The sequence below is a fragment of the Artemia franciscana genome, chromosome 12 (assembly GCF_032884065.1).
Source record: "Artemia franciscana chromosome 12, ASM3288406v1, whole genome shotgun sequence".
Lineage (NCBI taxonomy): Eukaryota > Metazoa > Arthropoda > Branchiopoda > Anostraca > Artemiidae > Artemia > Artemia franciscana.
The window spans coordinates 41,765,122-41,785,107 of record NC_088874.1 but is presented as its reverse complement, the minus strand read 5'-3'; the positions used below and the strand labels follow the sequence as shown (position 1 = coordinate 41,785,107).

The window sequence follows — 19,986 nt, the reverse complement described above, 5'->3', positions numbered from 1 at the left end:
AAGATACATTAAGTTCCTTGAACAAATAACCCACATACATTAGGTTTCATGAACAAAATCAGCATGCATCATGTTTCACATTTGAAAAACTAACAAGCAAAAAGTTTCACGAAGAAAAATATTACGATAAATAAAGTTTCACGAAAGAATACATCATCATACAACAAGTTTCACGAATAAATAAATCGATATAAATTAAGTTTCACGAACAATAATCAGCACAAAGCAAGTTCCACGAACTAAAACGATTTCGCGAAGACAAAACCAATGTACAAGTTTCACGAAGAGAAAAAATCAACACGCAATTAGTTTAATGAAGAAGAAATAAAAATAAAACAAGTTTCTCGAAGACATAATTCAAGATAATTATTCACGGGGTTCATTTTCACAAACAAAAATCAACCTGCATCATGTTTCATACAGAAAAAATCAATATGCTAGAAATTTCAATTAAAGCAGCATGCAAAAAGTTTCACGTAGCAAAAATCAACACAAAACAACTTTCCTGAAGATGAAATAAAAATACAACAAGTTTCATAAAGAAAAAATTTGGAACGAATAAGTTTCACAAAGAAAAAAAAAATCAAAATACATTAGCCTTGTTTGGGAATTCTGAAATAGTCAATTGATTCGAAAACTCCAGGCATCTTGAACCTCCATTTTCAGAGGTAGTAATGCCGTACATTGGGGCAATCGTTACTAAACGAAAAGGTAGCCCTAAGGAATAAACGATAAACATTTACTTTAGCCAAAAACACTGTCGCATAGCAAAGCGGCGTTTTAAGCTGTTTTGTGGTGCAAAAAAAAAACAATTCTAACCAAATAAAATCCCCAAAAAGCTATTGTGACAATTGTGAGATAGTTAATTGATTAAGAATTATCTAAAACCTATATGCATATCGACGCTCAATTTTCGGCGACAATAGTGCTGCACGGTAGCGCATTCGCTTCTAAAGGTGCAGGTAGTCTTGCAAAATGACGGTTAACATAGACGTTTATTTTAGCCAAAAAGACTATACCACTGCTAAGCGGCATTTTCAGCCATTTTGTGCATGCATAGTCTTGGATCAAAGAAACGTAGTATTTTCATTAAAAGCTCTCAGAAATAACCGAATGTAAAAAAAATGTATCTCTTTTTTCTTGCAGGCGAGTCTAATAGATCAATAGAATCGATGCATTTTCATTAAAAGCTCTCAGAAACAGTTCTTAGTATGGCTTAAATCTACCTCAAATATCAAACCCCCACCCCTGAAATTGCTTGCTAAGGTTCCACCTTTCTTTAATTTATGGCTCTTTTTGCTTATATTTTATCCTTCTTAACCTTTCTTCACGTTTTGTCTCTTCTTCTTTTGTGTTTTATTAGCATTTTCTGTGTTTTAATAATTCTTGAAAATTTGTTTTTATTACTATAAGTTAATGCAAAATAAAATGTCTGTGTCCTTTAGATTTCTTGTTTCAGGATAAAATTACGACACTTAATCATTTACGTAATGAAAAATCTAAGGTTGATGCTATGTAACATCTGCTATGTAAATTAACTTGTATAGTTCATATTAGACCACTAATTAATTATAACATGCGGATGTGTTCAACAGACCAGAAATCAAAAGCTTTTAAATGCTTGTGCTCCCATGTGGAAAGGGTTGGAAACATGCGAACTATTTTATCGTTCTAGTATGCGCGAACAGGAGATTCTCCTTAAGTACAAAAGGTTATCATGTAGAATGTAAACTTTAGAAATATTAGGAATCAAGATATTAGAAAAAGTTTCTTGTTCCAGCATGCTAGCGCTCCATTCCTTTGAGAGTGAATCCCTTTCGAGTCCTAATGTGGACAAAAATCTTTAGGTAATAAAAGTTCCCTGAAAAAAAAAAGAAGAAAAACGCATTAAAAGAAAATAAAGTCTCTTAAGGTATTATGTAACATCCCACGTGTACATCGTCATTACGTAAAATCCACGTGCGCGCTACCACTACCTCATTTCCAATTAATAAACCAAGTCATGTAAGGTTACCTCACCTCAAATGAAATCTATCAATTCACGAAAAACTGCGTCACATCCAACGTGTACACCGTTACTACATATCACCCACATGTGTGTGCTTCTCAGTTACAATCGGGACTTCCCCGCCTGACTAACGGACCCTAACAAATCCTATTATGTAACAACCCAAACCTATAACATAAGGGCCAAAAAAACCTTCATTTGGCGAGGATTTTGTAGTTTTTTTCAAAGAAAAAACTATTAGGTAGCGCTTGCATCTTGACTAGCGGATCCTGAAGGTTCTTCCCTACAACTTTAGGTTTTTATAAGAAATTAGCACATTCTTCGCTTAGAAAATATTTCCCTATGGTGTAACAGACACCTGCATCTCCTATAAAATTAAAAACACATGGGTCTTGAAGAAGCTTCTAAAATTGAGAGCCCGCGTCAGAATTCGAAGGGATAGGGCCCCGATCAAAGTCCTTAATGGTATACTACTCGTAAACTCCCCCCATAGAGAATTTCTCTAGGTGAAAATTCCCCCATGGAGAATTTTTCAGAGGAAAATTTCCCTCCACATAAAAGTCTCCCAGAGAATTCAAATTTAGCTGAAAATTTCCCCAGGATAATTCCTCCAGAAAATCTTGATATGTTAAACATAGTTGCCAACAAAAAAAACGAATAAAATTAATTGTGTAGATTAATTCTGGCATATCATCCCGTGTAGAGTTTCCCCTGGAGAGTCGACCCCCGAAACTCCCTCCCAATGGAAAACTCCCCCATAGAAAAGCTATATCTAGAAAACCCACTACCACCCATGAAAAATGTCTTTATACTTCCCAGTAACAAATACTGTATGTAAACAAAGGGCAAGTGTCATAACTCGCAGCCCGTCCCCTTAGTACTATTGGGGTCATGATGTCTCAAAATACGATATTGTTGGATATTTCAACTATACTAAACAAAAAGATATCTCAAAACATTGATCGGTCAACCTTGAAAGAAAGGGACATGGAAGGGGCTGTTGCCCCCGATTTTTCCGGTCACTGAAGAGAGGCAATAGAACTCTTAATTTCCGTTCAAATGAACCCTCTTTCGATCTTCTAGGACCATTGGTTCGATACGATCCCCCTGGGAAGATCAAAAGAAAAAAAACAAATTCGCATCCGTGATCTTTCTTGGTGATCCGAAGTTGGATTAACAATGAGTGCAGCCAAAAAGGAACATTGGAGGTGAAGGTGTTTGTCTAATGAAGAATGAACTGCTAAATATTGTTTTACTTATATTAGAGGCAAAGCACTCTGTTCGTTGTTCCGCGATTCTACAGATGTCTTTAAGAGCATGGATTGAAAAGACACCACCAAACGAAACTTGAATATTTATAATTTTAACCTTGACGAAAAAGAAAAGAGGGAAACCCAGGAATTAGTAAACAGTTTGAAGAAGCAGCAAACTTCTTTCACAAGCCTTATATACAAGATTAAATAATAAAAAACAAGTTTTTTTAAATGAAAGTATGGAGCGACATTAAAACTTAAAACGAACAGAAATTACTCCGTATATGAAAGGGGCTTTTCTTCCTCAACGCCTCCCTCTGTACGCTAAAGTTTGACTCTTTCTCTTAGCTCTACTTTTTTAAAAAGGAAAAACTTTAGCGTAAAGAGCGGGGCGTTGAGGAAGAAAAGCCCCTTTCATATACGGAGTAATTTCTGTTCGTTTTAAATTTTAATGTCGCTCCTTACTTTCATTTAAAAAAACTTGTTTTTTTATTTAATTTCTGGACGTTTTTTAATTCATGCATGTTTTGATCTTGGCTCTCCGCACATAAATAATTAAAACCAAATTTGCATATTAATTTTCTTTTTGGCTAAATGGCTTTAATCGGAAGATTTTGAGAAAAAAGGAGAGAGGGAGGAAGCCTAGCTGCTCTCTAATTTTTTGATTACTTGAAATGGCAACTAGAACTTTTAATTGTTTTACGAACATTTTCATTAGTAAAAAATATACGTAATTTACGAATTAACTTACGTAACGAACTTCTATATTCGTATATTTTTATTGCGTATATGCGGGAGTTCACCCCTCGTCGATACCTCGCTCTTTACACTAAAGCTTAAATTCTGTCCCAATTCCTTAAGAATGACCCTTGAGTCACAAAGGCCGTAGAATAAATAGTTGAAATTACTAAAAATACTTTCGCGTAAAGAGCGAGGTATTACGAGGAGGTAACCCCTCAAATGCGCAAAAATTTCTCCTCGTTTTAAGTTTTAATGCTGCTTCTCACTTTCAGTAGAAAAAACTTTTCATATTTATTTTTTCCTTGTTTTTTTAAATAATGCAAAAAAATCCTGCGCCCCCTTCATTGAAAGTCTCTTCCCCGATGAAAACTTTTTCCATGGAAAGATCCTCCCGTGTAACCCCCCCCCACCTCAACTCTCCCTCCCAAACCAAAAAAAAACCTGAAAACGTCCGTACACTTCCCAGTAACCATTACTATATGTAAACACAGGTCAAAGTTTGTAACTTGCAACCCCTCCCAGGGAGACTGCGGGGTAGTAAGTCGTCCCCAAAGAAATAGTTATTAGGTTTTTTGACTATGGTGAATAAAATGGCTATCTCAGAATTTTGATCCAGTGACTTTTGGGGAAAAACGCCTAGGTGCCCTCCAATTTCTTTGGTCACTTAAAAAGGGCACTGAAACTTTTAATTTCCGTTAGAATGAGCCCTCCCGAGACATTCTAGGACGACTGGGTCGATACGATCACCCCTGGGAAAAAAAACAACAAAAAAACAAAAAAAACAAATAAACACGCATGATTTGTTTTCTGGCAAAAAATGCGAAATTCCACATTTTTGTAGATAAATTTCACTTCTACAATAAGGTTCTCTGATACGCTGAATCTGATTGTGTGATTTTCGTTAAGATTGTATGACTTTTAGGGGGTGTTTCCCCCTATTTTCTAAAATGAAGCAAATTTTCTCAGGCTCGTAACTTTTGATAGGTCAGACTAATCTTGAGGAAAGTTATATATTTGAAATCAGCATTAAAATGCGATATTTTTGATGTAGCTATTGGTATCAAAATCCCATTTTTTAGAGTTTTGGTTACTATTGAGCCGGGTCGCTCCTTACTACAGTTCGTTACCACGAGCTGTTTGATACTGCATCTGAAGCCAGTTTCATAGGCTTCAGATCTTAAGTCTTTTACCACTATTTGGATCCATATAAATTTGTAAGCAAGCGTTTTCATGTACGAAAGACAAGTCTAAAAACCTGTCACTGTTGACTGATTGCAATTTGAATGCACTCATGAGAAGGACAACAAATTAGCTAGCGACTGTGAACAGCTACAAACTTCTCATTAAGCATAATTACGCTTTGCGGTTAGACTGTAAGTCAAATCAATCCTCTTTTCTTAAAATTAATAATAAAAAAAATTCTAAGGGAAGTAAAGAGCGAAGGAAACTGCTCACTCAGACCCCAGTTTGAATCCAAGACCCGAGTTTGCCTCACCCTTTTGTTGAAATTTAGTTCCTTCAAAAATGTTGTCAAAACTAAGATAAGCTTCCATAATTTAGAGAAACGGGTCAATTTTCTTTAGTAATTTTTTGCATTTATTGTACTATAAGGCTTATTTTTCAATCCTCATTGACATTTTCACTTGATCTGGGGAAGTTTGGTCCACCTTTGCCCCCACCCCGGGATATTGACGAAATTACGCCCCTATTTTTAGTGCTATATCACACTCACGGATGGTAGAATTGAAAAAAATCACGTAGATATGAGCAATAGCATTCAAATCATCCATTAAACGTCACTATACAACGTTCTGGTAGCCGAGTCGCCCCAGCCTTTTCACTTGAAACATGCCACTAAAAGTGCTGTTTTTAGTGCCATTTGGATCCTGCTGAGTGTGGAATTTAAAGGAAGGACGTATATATGAGCAAGATCTTTTATATGAGCTACTAAAAATGTGTCTAAGATACAGTCGATACCAATAGGCCCAATAACAACACGCTCATACCGATATTCGTAATATCGACACATCCGATACCGATACAGCGTACAGCCCTTTCCCCGGGAAAGCGATGGAGGGTCATATCATCACCAAAACCATAGATATTAGACCTTTGAACTATGTTGAACAAAATTGCTATCTCGAAGTTTTGATTGGATGACTTTGGGGAAGGGGCCTGTAGGGAGGGGGGCTAGTTGACCTCTAATCTGTTTGGTTACGTAAAGAGGGCACTAGTAAATTTAATTTTAGTTCGAATGAGCTATTACCCATCTCTCTATGATGTTCCGGTCGGTCCCTAGCACTGCTAAAAAAAACAAAAAAAAAATGGGAGACAGATCAGTACTACACATGCAAAAAAGGGATTTTCCTTGTTATTCAAGGAGGGGGGCTGTGATTTCCCTCTACACTGTTTTCAACCAGTCTGATTCCTATGGTGCACTTTTCTTTTTGATCTGACACCATTTTCGAGGGGTTTCAGGCTTTTTCTCAAAATCGCCATAAATTTCTTTTCGCAATAAACTTCCAAACAGTTCGTGGTAACGAACTGTAGTAAGGAGCGACCCGGCTCAATAGTAATCAAAACTCTAAAAAATGGAGTTTTGATACCAATAGCTACATCAAAAGAATCGCATTTTAATGCTGATTTTAAATATATAAGTTTCATCAAGTTTGGTCTTAACCATCAAAAGTTATGAGCCTGAGAAAATTTGCGTTATTTTAGAAAATAGGGGGAAACACCCCTAAAAGTCATAGAATCTTAACGAAAATCACACCATCAGATTCAGCGTATCAGAGAACCTAATGTAGAAGTTTCAAGCTCCTATCTACAAAAATGTGGAATTTTGTATTTTTTGCCAGAAGGCAGATCACGGATGCGTGTTTATTTGTTTGTTGTTTTTTTTTTTTTTTTTTCCCAGGGGTGATCGTATCGACCCAGTTGTCCTAAAATGTTGCGAGAGGGCTCATTCTAACGGAAATGAAAAGTTCTAGTACCCTTTTTAAGTGACCAAAAAAATTGGAGGGCACCTAGGCCCCCTCCCACGCTAATTATTTTCCCAAAATCAACGGATCAAAATTCTGAGATAGCCATTTTATTCAGCGTAGTCGAAAAACCTTATAACTGTGTCTTTGGGGACGACTTACTCCCCCACAGTCCCCGTGGGAGGGGCTACAAGTTACAAACTTTGACCAGTGCTTACATATAGTATTGGTTATTGGGAAGTGTGCAGGCGTTTTCAGTAGGTTTTTTGGTTGGGGGGAGGAGTTGAGAATAGGGGGATAGGCTGGGGGAGCTTACCATCGAGGAATTTGTCATGGTAGAAGAAAATTTCCATGAAGGGAGCGCAGGATTTACTAGCATTATTAAAAAAAAAAAGCAATGAAAAAATAAATATGAAAAAAAAAATTTTCAGCTGGAAGTAAATAGTAGCATTAAAACTTAAAACGAACAGAAATTATTACCCATATGAGGGGCTCACCTCCTCCTAATACCCCACTCTTTACGCTAAAGTATTTTTAGTAATTTCAACGGCTTTGGTGATTCAGGGGTCATTCTTAATGAATTGGGACAAAAATTAAGCTTTAGTGTAAAGAGCGAGGTACTGACGAGGGGGGAACCCCCTCATATATGTAATAAAAACATGAGAATACAAAACTTCTTTACGTAAGCTAATTTATAAGTTACGTATATCTTTTTCTAAAAAAAAGATTCGTAAAAAATTAAAAGTTCTAGTTGCCTTTATCTTAATTAACCAAAAAATCGGAGGGCAATTAGGCTTCCTCTCCCGCTCTTTTTTCTCAAAATCATTCGATCAAAATTATGAGAAAGCCATTTAGCAAAAAAAAAATATACAAATTTCGTTTTAATTATTCCTCTGCGGAGAGCCAAAATCAAAACATGCATTGATTGAAAAACGTTCAGAAATTAAATTAAAAAAAACAAGTTTAGCAAAATTAAAACTTAAAACGAACAGAAATTACTTCGTATATGAAAGGGGCTGCTTCCTCACCAACACCCCGCTCTTGACGCTAAAGTTTGACTCTTTCTCTCAACTCTTCTTTTTAAAACAGTAAAAAACTTTAGCGTAAAGAGCGGGGTGTTGGTGAGGAAGCAGCCCCTTTCATATACGAAGTAATTTCTGTTCGTTTTAAGTTTTAATTTTGCTCCTTACTTTCAGTTAAAAAAACTTGTTTTTTTTTATTTAATTACTTTTAGAACGAACCAAAATAATACTTACCATCCTTCGATTAGAGTCAGATGGCAATATTTTCACTAAGTAGCTTTTTCCTAAACGCGTTTTTTAACTTTTGGTTACTATGGGTTGTGGTTCACTCTTTACTAGGTTGCACCTATCGCAGCAACCATGATCTAGTAGGATAGCATAGTTAACAATATATATCCATTGTAAAATGTTATTATAAGCTTAAAACTAATTCCTTATTTTATCATTAAACTTACTTTCTTAATACCGTATAAATATTAAACTTCTAGTGGTACTTCCGTGTTATCCTGACGACACGCAAGAAGTGAAGTTAGGTAAATCACAATGAAATATACCAATATCTCGTGAAAATACAATACTTTATTTTTAAAAAAAATACAAAGAATTATGGAAAGCAGGCCGATCAGAACGCATTATATTAAGTAGATAACCTAACCAACTTCATATATTATATATTAGTTAAAATATACTTGCAAAGTAGTTTATCTCACTTAAGCTTATTATCTCTGAATTCAGACAGAGAAACCGGTATTACTCAGATCAAGAACTTGGGCGTGGTCGGGATAACACTAAGTACCTTATTTAGGGTTATACCTGGGTTCATCACAAGGACTGGGTGTGTTTTATCACAAACGCAAATATGGATTTTTGAAAAGAGCACAAAATAAGGAACCTAATGGCACTTATTTGCCTTTATTACCGTTTTTCCTTGTGTGAGATCTCTAACATAGACTGTAACGCACCAGGCCCGGATCAAATAGGTGCGGGTCCTGACGGAATTTTTTCTGCGGGGCCCTCTCTGTACATTAAATATTTAAATACAATCCAGATTTAGCAGCTTATATATATATATATATATATATATATATATATATATATATATATATATATATATATATATATATATATATATATATATATATATATATATATATATATATATATATATATATATATATATATATATATATATATATCAAATTTCACAATATTCAAATGTCAAATAATAAACACATTATTATATATCGTCCAGCAATGCGGGCTTAAAATAAATGCATTTTTACTTATTTGAATAATTCATAATTTTTCCACTATCGTCACAAGCAATTTGCTTGTATCTCGAACAATTTTTTTGTTCATTTCGATGGAAGCGCGGGGCCCTTTTTAATATGGGGCCCATTGGGTCCAATCGCCTTTTATACAATCCTGTACCGAGCTGATTCTTTATCTAGGAACATATGCAAGTAGATGTTCACAGGGGTCTTAAAAGTGCAGGGGGGGGGGATATCTTAAAAATACATTTGTTAGTATTTCATTTAGAAAAAATATTCACCTAGATTTAAAAAATTATGTCTCTTTGTATCTTCATTCGGTAAAATTATGACAGTTCATGTAACTGACCTACCAATAAAGTGGACATATCAGTGGACATGCCTGTTTTTATGTTCTTTACGAATACAATATAATCGCTTCTACCAAAAATTTAAATTTAAGCAGTTTTTGAGCTCTTCAAAATGACAAATTTTCAATTAAAGTATGAGTTATCCCTCACTTTCGACAAAATAATACTACATTTTTACAGCGCTCATAAACACTGTCTTTGGCTAAGTAGGAAAAAAACCTAAAAATTAATGAAATATGCTTACTATTTCAGCAACACTAGAGGAAATAAATATTACAACTAGTTGAATATATATGTAACTGAATTTAGTTGCACGCTTTTTCCAATCTGTGAACAGATACAATCTCTCAGTTTTGCGCTCCGTCCAAAACTTTGGAACTGAAACCCACGCGCAAAAAGAACTCCAGCGTGTGGTTTTCGATGACGTCCTCAATTACTTCATTAATCGCTTCTTTTTTATGGTTGACTCGGGGAAGCGACCGTATATTTGCGCAGTTTACAATTTTAGAATCCAGTTGTATTGCGCAACTCCTTGTTTTATATCCAGTTTCGAGTAACACGGCCAGTGTTGCCAGAAAATCCAGCCGGTGGGTAACAATCAAAGACTTAAAGTTGGCTAGTCTTCCGGCATGGGGTTTGAAACGTGGGAATTTACTGTGGTACACTGAGAATCGGGGTTGTCATCTTTTCTGTATAAATAATGTGTTTGGACTCGGTAAAAATCGTTTTGGTAATTGTGTATTATAAGGTCAATAATCGAGAATTTGATCTACAGATCAGTCAATAACCAGTTTATACCTGTCAGTTTTAGGGAATTAGCTTAAGCTCAGTTGAAATCTAAGTTGTATTTATGTTTTTATTAGATATTTACTTTATAGACATGGTATTTTGGTTGGGCTAGGCTATGTTAGGTATTTAATATAATGCGTTCTGTACCCCCCTGCCATTATTCATTGTTGTAGTTTTGGTCATTGTGTTACTAAAATATAGCATTTTCGTCATATTTTGGTGTATATCATTAGCAGAAACTTAACTTCACTTCTTGAGTGTGTAATAATTAAAAAAACAAGTTTTTTAACTGCAAGTAAGGAGCGATATTAAAACTTAAAACGAACAGAAATTATTCCGTATATGAAAGGGGTAGTCCCTTCCTCAACGCCCCGCTCTTTACGCTGAAATTTGACTCTGTCACAATTCTACTTTTTAGAACTATTAAAAAAAAACTAGCATAAAGAGCGAGGCGTTGAGGAGGGGATAAAAAACTGGGGGAAAAACAAACGGTAAAATTCTAGTTAATTAACTTCTTGCTATCTCGAAAAGGGTTTAAGTTAGGAAAATGAAACTATCACAGATGGATCTACAGGCTAAAGTATGTCCTGGGAAGGTGTTATGAAGTATCTACCTCCACTCCTTCTCCATCTAGAGGGCCCTGAATTTTGCATACATGACAGGTCTATTCCTATTGAAATTTTGACAAAACAACATTTTACCTTCATTTTCAGTTACTAGTTGCTTTTTCTCAGCCTTTAGTTCTGAAAATGCAATTCCTGTCATTTGAGTAGAATTTTGAGCCATATCAATGTTGTTTTTTATTTTTTTATTTTTTTCAAAATTTAGGAAATGTGTTAGCATATCTTTGAAATCTTATAAAATGGGATTGAGCAAAGTCATTAAGCTGAAAACAATTTCGTTGTACTTCAATTAAGCAGAAGATCTGTTTTGCAAGGTGTCACTTTTGTAACACACATATTTTTAAAGTTCATACAAGGTCAGTGCCCTCTGGAGGGAGAAGGAGTAGAGGTAGGTACTTCAAAATACATTCCCGGGACATACTTTAGCCTGTAGAATCATCCCTGAAAGTTTCATTTTTCCTAACCTAAACCCTTTCCGAGATTTTACCTTAACAACAACATTTTACCTTAATTTTCAGTTACTAGTTGCTTTTTCTCTGCCTTTAATTCTGAAAATGCAATTCCTGTTATTTGAGTAGAATTTTGAGCTATATCAATATTTTTTTTCAAAATTTAGGAATGTATTTGCATATCTATAAAACCTTATAAAATGGAATTAAGCAAAGTTATGAAGCTGAAAACAATTTTGTTGTACTTCAAGTAAGCAGAAGATCTATTTTGCAAGGTTTCACTTTTATAACATATTTTTAAAGGTCATCAAAGGTCAGGGCCCCCAGAGGGAGAAGGAGTGGAGGTAGTTGCTTCAAAACACCTTCCCGGGACATACTTCAGTCTGTAGATTCATCCCTGAAAGTTTCATCTTCCTAACCTAAACCTTTTCCGAGATAGCAAGAAGTCAATTAACTAGAATTTTACCAAACAAACAAACAAACAAATAAACAGGCATCCGTGATCTGTCTTCTGGAAAAAAAAAATACAATATTCCAAATTTTCTGAAATGTGACAAAATTTCTCAAGCTCGCAACTTTTGATGGGTAAGATTAAACTTGATGAAATTTATATATTTAAAACTAGCATTAAAATGCAATTATTTGATGTAACTATTGATATCAAAATTCTGTTTTTTAGAGTTTCGGTTACTATTGAGCCGGGTTGCTCCTTCCTACAGTTCGTTACCACGCACTGTTTGACCATATAATACACAAGTACCATTTTTTTGAGAAGTTGAAAACCTTAAAGAATCAAATATGAGTAAAATTTGTTGAAGTTAATTAATAGGTGACATAAAAACCGTTTTCCGGCTTTAAAATTCAGACAGATAAGCAATCGAACGAGGGCTCGACCTCATCAAGCTATCCAATCACGCAAGACAAACAGCACAGATTCAAGCAAAAATATATTCCATCGTAAACTCAAATAGTAAAATTACCTCAATTCTAAAGGGTTATTGCCGTATGATTACCATCAATCAGGGCTTATTGGAGAAATACACACTAACCTTTATAAGTTTCGGCTCTTTAAATTTCTGAATCAGGCATAGTGACGCGCCTATCATAAGTTGTTGAATATGGTATCCTTGTGATAGGCGAACCTTGTGATATACATGCATATTAATAAAATCATCAAATAATTTGAAGCAATATCTAGGGAAGCGCACAAATTTAGAAATCAAGTACACCAGGTGGTACGTAACAAGCATGGCGGAAGTATGCCAAACGAGGGGGAAATTGTGTTAAGCGTGGAAGAGCCGTGGGGTACCCTTAGTGTTTTAATATATATTCCATGTGGGTGAAAGAGCGGCCCATCCAGTAATATAGCGGGTATCGACTTATACGTCTTTGCTAAGTCTCCAATGCAAAATAAAGAAATTTTACTTGTTAAATGTGCGTTTCATTACTTAAACTTGCAGGTATAATCAGAAAAGGGGCGAATCTAAGATCCTAGATAAGATGTACTCAGTGCCGACTAATCAAATAAGAACGTCGAATTTTTCCAAGAAAAACTTGTCAATAATTATTTACTCCATCTTCCAGATGTGAAAAAGAAAACATGTTCTAATGATAAGCCTTATATAAATGATAAAATAAAAAGTTTAATCTGACAAAAATTAAGACTGTTGTGCCAGGGAAAAACTGAAAAAGCTAACCTACTAATTATATTTTTTGTGAAATTTATCTATTAAATGGATTTTATCCCTATTTGTTTCTTCATTTATCACCGTAATAGAGTAAATGAATTCTTGAAAGCGCAACCAAAGCAGTGGTATAACACAGTCAAGAAAATCAGTGGTAAAACAGTTAAAAGTGTTGACTTTAATCTTGATGTTTCTCCTGAAACTACATGAAATAAGGACCTTGCTGCTATTGTACAAATCGTCCCTCCACTCTCATGAAATATTCCCTGCGCCCCAACACCAGACCAGGATATCCCTGTAGTACAATCTGTTGATGTTGAGGTGAAAATACGTAAACTACAGATAACTTCAATACGCCATTGATATTATAATTGATTTAGTAAAAGCATTTCTTGATAAGTTATAAAAACCTTTATAGAATATTTTTAATGTAATAACAAGAAGTGACTCATTCTCCAAGTGCTGGAAAAAAAAAATATATTACACTCATACAGAAGAAAAGTGTTTGTTTGGATTTTTATCTAGTTCGACCAATTACCTTAATGCCAGTTTTCTCTAAGCTGTATGAGTGCTTTGCAGCAGATGTATGAGTGCTTTGTCAGACTCCTCGATGCTGCATACAGACTGCTCAACCAGCCAGATACGTGCTCAATCTCCTTTTGATTGATCTCCAAGAGGCTTTTGATCTGGTTAGTCATAAGGTTTAGTTGAAAAATTTCTAGATGATTTTAATGTACCTCATTTTCTAATGAATATTATTGCATATTTTATGGTAAATAGGAGTCAAGTTGTTAAGTACAAAAATGTTTATTCTAATTCACTCCCTATTTCTTATGGAATTCCGCAGGGTACTGCTTTTAGGTCCTTACTATTTTTGGCAATGATTAACAATCTTGCTAATGAATCAACCGGTCGATGAAAGATTGTGGATGACATGTCATTGGTCGAAAAGTGCAGAAGAGACACACAGAGCAGCGCAATAGAAATTCTCGAAGACGATGCAAGTGAAACAGTCCAGTTAAAAATGAAAGTGAATTCCCATAAATCTAATATTGTGACCTTAAGTTTTCTTAAATCAAAACCATCATTTACCACCCCAATACCTAATGGAATAGTTACTAAAAAAACTAAACTCTTAGTTGTCACATTGACTAGCGATTTGAAATGGGAAGCCCACATTTGCACTATTGTTAAACAGGCTAGTGCATCTCTGTCTCCCTGTGATCTATTTGCTAAATTTTCATGCCCAAAAGGACATATCCTTCGCCTTTTTATATCTTTTATCCGTTCACAACTTGAGTATGCTTGTCTAGTGTGGTATTTGTGCTTTGCGGTGGATCAGTCTGACAGACTAGAAATCATCTAAAAGAGAGCCCTGAGAATTATTTACATTCAGGGCAACCTTACATTCTCCTCCATAACGAATTTCGCCTCCCTACCTTGGCAGACCGACGTGTTACTCTTTATACTAATTTTTAAAATAATCTCCGACATAATCCACGCTTTGAATGTATGCTCCCAACCCCTTATTGCCCTCCAAAGTAATTGGAAAAAGTGAGGTATTTGTAACTTACGAACGGGTGATCAGAAATTTGATATTTAGATAGATCTTGTGCTTTAGAACCCTCATTTTAAATCCTGAACAGACCCGGTGACATTGGGGGGAGTTGGAGGGGGAAACCGGAAATCTTGGAAATCGGAAATCTTGGAAAATGCTTAGAGTGGAGAGATCGGGATGAAACTTGAAGGGATTAATAAGCACAAGTTGTAGATACGTGATTGACATAATTGGAACGGATCCGTTCTCTTTGGGGGAGCTGGGGGTTGCTAATTTGAAAAATTAGAAAAATTGAGGTATTTTTAACTTAAGAACGGGTGACCGGATCTTAGTAAAATTTGATATTTAGAAGGAAATCATGTCTCAGAGCTCTTATTTCAAATCCCAACCAGATCTGTTGACATTGGGGGGAGTTGGAGGGGAAACCGAAAATCTTGAAAAACGCTTATAAATGTCATAGGTACGTGATTGACGTAACCGGACTGGATCATCTCTCGTTCGGGGAGTTAGGGGGTGGGGTTCATTGCTTTGGCGAGTTTGGTGCTTCTGGACGTGCTAGGATGATGAAAATGAAAATTGGTAGGCGTGTCGGGGAGCTGCACAAATTGACTTGATAAAGTCGTTTTCCCCGATTCGACCATTTGGGGGGCTGAAGGGAGAGGAAAAATTCGAATAATTGAGGCATTTTTAACTTACGAGTGGGTGATCGAATCTTAATGAATTTTGATATTTAGAAGGACCTCGTGACTCAGAGCTCTTATTTTAAATCCTAACCGGCATTAAACCTCTGATTTTCCTTTTAAAGCAATCTATTGATTATTAGAATTTTGCTAGAGCTCATACCATATGAGCTCTTGGCTCTTCGACCTCGTCACAAGTGCTCTATGAGCTCTTAGCTTTTGTTAAAACTCATGTTGCCAAATTGTGAGAATAGTCAAATCATTCTACTTTTATAGTAATGTTTGTAGGTAGTTTTGGCAATCAATTAGACAACTATCAGCTGTGTGAATGGCCAACACATGCAACAGACAAGAATTCTATTGAGCCAACATCCTTTCAGAAAATAAGCATTGGCTAATTAACTTATATGTAAATTAAAGTTTGCTAAGTTGAGGTGGGGGCGGGTATTTGCCCTTGGATTCTGAAAAATATCTTTTTTGAAGTATTTTCATTGAAAATTGTCTTTTTTTTGTCATTTTCATTGACAAATTTAAAAAAGATAGACTTGCTTTCCCCTAAAGTTTGAAAAATGCATTTATACCCCCTTCCCTAAACTTTGGTGATAAAATAGGTGAATTACTTGGAAATTATAAAACAAAATATGGAATAGAATTGGAAAGAAGATTTAAGATTCCAAAGGGAGGCAGAGGCCTAAAACCTCCCCTGCATAAGTGTTCGCAGGGAGAGGCCGATTTCTCTCTTGGAAATTTGTAAAAAAAAAAAAATACACCCTTATTTCGTGTTCCCACCCATAAGAACTCTGCAAGGGGCACCAATTCACAGAAACTTAGGGAGGAGAGAAAGTTTTTTTTTTTTACAATGAAGACATAGAAACAGAGTATTTTTGAAAATCAAAATCATCATTTTTTGTTATTTGTTTAAACATTCTTTCAATGAAAATATGAAATGAAATTATTTTTCAAAATCTAGGTGTTAGTAATAAAATCTAGGGAACGGAGTAGGAGGGGGGGTCACAACAATACACAGCTATGAACATAAGCAGTGCAAACAGTTTTTAATTAAAACTTACAGGTCGAGGACCAAGACCCCCCCCCCTTCGACCAAAATCTTGATACCTGATATCAAAATCCTAATACTCTGAAAATTTTACATAGTACTCATATAACCTCCTCTTTTTGATTGAATCCTTCCCTAAACATTTCATTCTTCCAAATGATTTCAAATTTATGGCACTGTTACATGCCGGTGAACATTAAGTGTCCCAAATATGTATACTAACTAATTTATAAATATATAAACATTTAAAACCCAACAATTACTGAAGTATCATCATATTATGTGTTAAGTAAAGTGACCGAAAAAAGAGCTGAATGTGATATTGATAATTACTTTCAAACAGTTCGTGGTAACGAACTGTAGTAAGGAGCGACCCGGCTCAATAGTAACCAAAACTCTAAAAAATTGAATTTTGATATCAATAGCTACATCGAAAGAATCGCATTTTAATGCTGATTTTAAATATATAAGTTTCATCAAGTTTAGTCTTACCCATCGAAAGTTACGAGCCTGAGAAAATTTGCCTTATTTAGGAAAATAGGGGGAAACACCCCCTAAAAGTCGTAGGATCTTAACGAAAATGACACCATCAGATTCAGCGTATCAGAGAACCATACTGTAGAAGTTTCAAGCTCCTATCTACAAAAATGTGGAATTTTGTATTTTTTGCCAGAAGACAAATCACGGGTGCGTGTTTATTTGTTTGTTTTTTTTTCTTTTCCCCAGGGGTCATCGTATCGACCAAGTGGTCCTAGAATGTCGCAAGATGGCTCATTCTAACGGAAATGAAAAGTTCTAGTGCCCTTTTTAAGTGACCAAAAAAATTGGAGGGCATCTAGGCCCACTCCCACGCTCATTTTTGTCCCAAAGTCAACGGATCAAAATTTTGAGATAGCCATTATGTTCAGCATAGTCGAAAACCATAATAACTATGTCTTTGGGGATGATTTACTCCCCCGCAATCCCTGGGGGAGGGGCTGCAAGTTACAAACTTTGACCATTGTTTACATATAGTAATGGTTATTGGGAAGTGTACAAACGTTTTCAGGGGGATTTTATTTTGTTTGGGGGTGGGGTTTAGGAGAGGGGGCTATGTTGGAGGATCTTTCCTTGGAGGAATCTGTCATGGGGGAAGAAAAATTCAATGACAAGGGCGCAGGATTCTCTAGCATTACTATAAGAAAACAATGAAAAATAAACATGAAAACGTTTTTTCAAATGAAAGGAAGAAGTAGCATTGAAACTTAAAACAAACAGAGATTATTACGCATATGAGGGGTTCTAAAAATACTTTATCATAAAGAGCGAGGTATTTAGGAGGAGATAAATACCTTGCTCTTTATGCTAATTTATTTTTTTGTAATTTCAACTATTTATTCTACGGCCTTTCTGATTCAGGAGTCATTCTTAAAGAATTAGGACAAAACTTACGATTTAGTGTAAAGAGCGAGGTATTAACGAGGGTACAAATCCCCTCGTATACATAATAAAAATATAAGGTTATGAAAGTTTGTTACGTAAGTTTATTCTTAAGTTACGTATATTTTTTACTAATAAAAACGTTCGTTAAAAATTAAAAGTTCTAGTTGCCTTTTTAAGTAACCGAAAAATTGGAGGGCAACTAAGCCTCCTTCTCCACCCCTTATTTTTCAAAATCGTCTGATCAAAACTAATAGAAAGCCATTTAGCCAAAAAAAGAATTAATATACAAATTTCATTTTAATAATTATGTGCGGAGAGCCAAAAGTTTTAATGTATTAATTCAAAAACATTCGGAAATTAAATAAAAAAAACTAATTTTTTTAGCTGAAAGTAAGGAGCGACATTAAAACTTAAAACGAACAGAAATTACTCCGTATATGAAATGAGTTGTCCCCTCCGCAATCCCTCGCTCTTTACGCTAAAGTTTGACTCTTTGCCACAATTCTACTTTTTAAAACAATTTAAAGCTTTAGCGTAAAGAGCGAGGGATTGCGGAGGGGACAACTCATTTCATATACGGAGTAATTTCTGTTCGTTTTAAGTTTTAATGTCGCTCCTTACTTTCAGCTAAAAAAATCAGTTTTTTTTATTTAATTTTATATAGGATTCTGAATGAGTGGAAATAAGTCATGTTGTAGCTTTGCACTAATATTTTATTTCTGGACTGCACTGCATTCCATTTAGTATACAACAAGGCTGTATCTAGCAGGTGGGGGGTAGGGGTTTGAACCCTCCCCCCAAAAAACGTTTGTCAGACTTGTAAAAATGTAACAAAAATTAATATAAACAAACTTTTGATGTGTTTTTTTAAAGTTTTTGGAAGCAATCCTCTGAAAAATCCTTCTTAAATCCCCCCCCAAAAAAATTCTGGATACGACCCCGGTATATAATATGGTTTTTTGATTTTTGTAAGATTTTAATAAGAGAAAATTATGTAGAGGGATTGTGCAAATTTTTACGGGGATACGTAGGAGATTTCACTGAATTCCTCCGACAATTCGAGATAGGTGAAAACAGTGGTGATGACGCATGTCGGAACCGAGGAATCAGAGACGAGTATCTAGCGTTGCCTTATCCAAACCCAATGTTCACCCTCCATATTTTTGGCTTGTGACAACTCCATGTGGAATGGGTAGCTGAAACTTGGAAAGGGGTTCATACAATTGGAAATTTTAAGCTGTAGTGTTCCTACTGAGGGTCAATAGTTATTGGAGATTGATCCCCATCTCGCACCCTTATTTAGTATCCAGATAGTTGTCTTTCTCAGAATAGTAAAAAGGTAAAAAAAATATGCATCTGGTGATAGTATGGGCTCACAGCTGCTGTGGAAAGGGCAGTAGATTATACAAATGACAAATTATTCGCATTTGATTATTTATTTTTGTGATATGCCACATTTGTTATTTTGAATTTGTTGTTTTAGGTTGATATGATTGAATTTTTTTTAATGTATTAATTAATCCTAAATTTATATTAATTTATTATGGAAACAACAATATAATAGCAATAATAATAAGATATTTTATTGAGGAAGATGGGGTACGTTATCCAGGGAGTTTCGATTGGTTCGAAACTTCCAGGGATCGTTCCCTAAGTCAACAGGAAAGCACATTTTGCTCGGAGACGGAGTATTTTTGAGGGACTGAAAATGGGCCAAAAAATATTTGTACCTTGTCAGCTCCCGAAGCTAAGAGCAAGCATGGACCCAAGAGAGGGGCAAAGGGGGCTATCGTACCCCCCAAAAAAATTTTAAGACACCTTCCTAAAATTATAACATCGAGTACTAAAAATTTATATTCGAGAAATAAGAACTGAAAAATAGCCATCGTTTTCAAATTTTATCACACATAGTAAAATGATTCATACACAATCAGTGTTATGAACGCAAGACTAAAAAGTTTCTGTGAAGTGAGAAAAAAAAGTGAAGGAGAAATCATGAGCAAGGAGGTTGGACGGTGACAATGTTGTGGCTGGTGTTACCACCCCTAGTGATTCAACACTATCTTTAGTGATTTTTTATGTTGCCTAAACAAAAAA

General features: G+C 35.3%; 1 long non-coding RNA gene across 1 annotated transcript in view; it reads right to left on the bottom strand.

Moving 5' to 3' along the window:
• The window catches only part of LOC136034146 (uncharacterized), a 44,075-nt gene extending 33,967 nt beyond the window's left edge, over positions 1-10,108 (bottom strand). Inside the window, exon 1 of the long non-coding RNA XR_010619125.1 lies at positions 9,871-10,108. This is a non-coding gene — a long non-coding RNA (uncharacterized LOC136034146). The remainder of the gene's footprint in view (positions 1-9,870) is intronic.
• Positions 10,109-19,986: the final 9,878 nt, after the last annotated feature.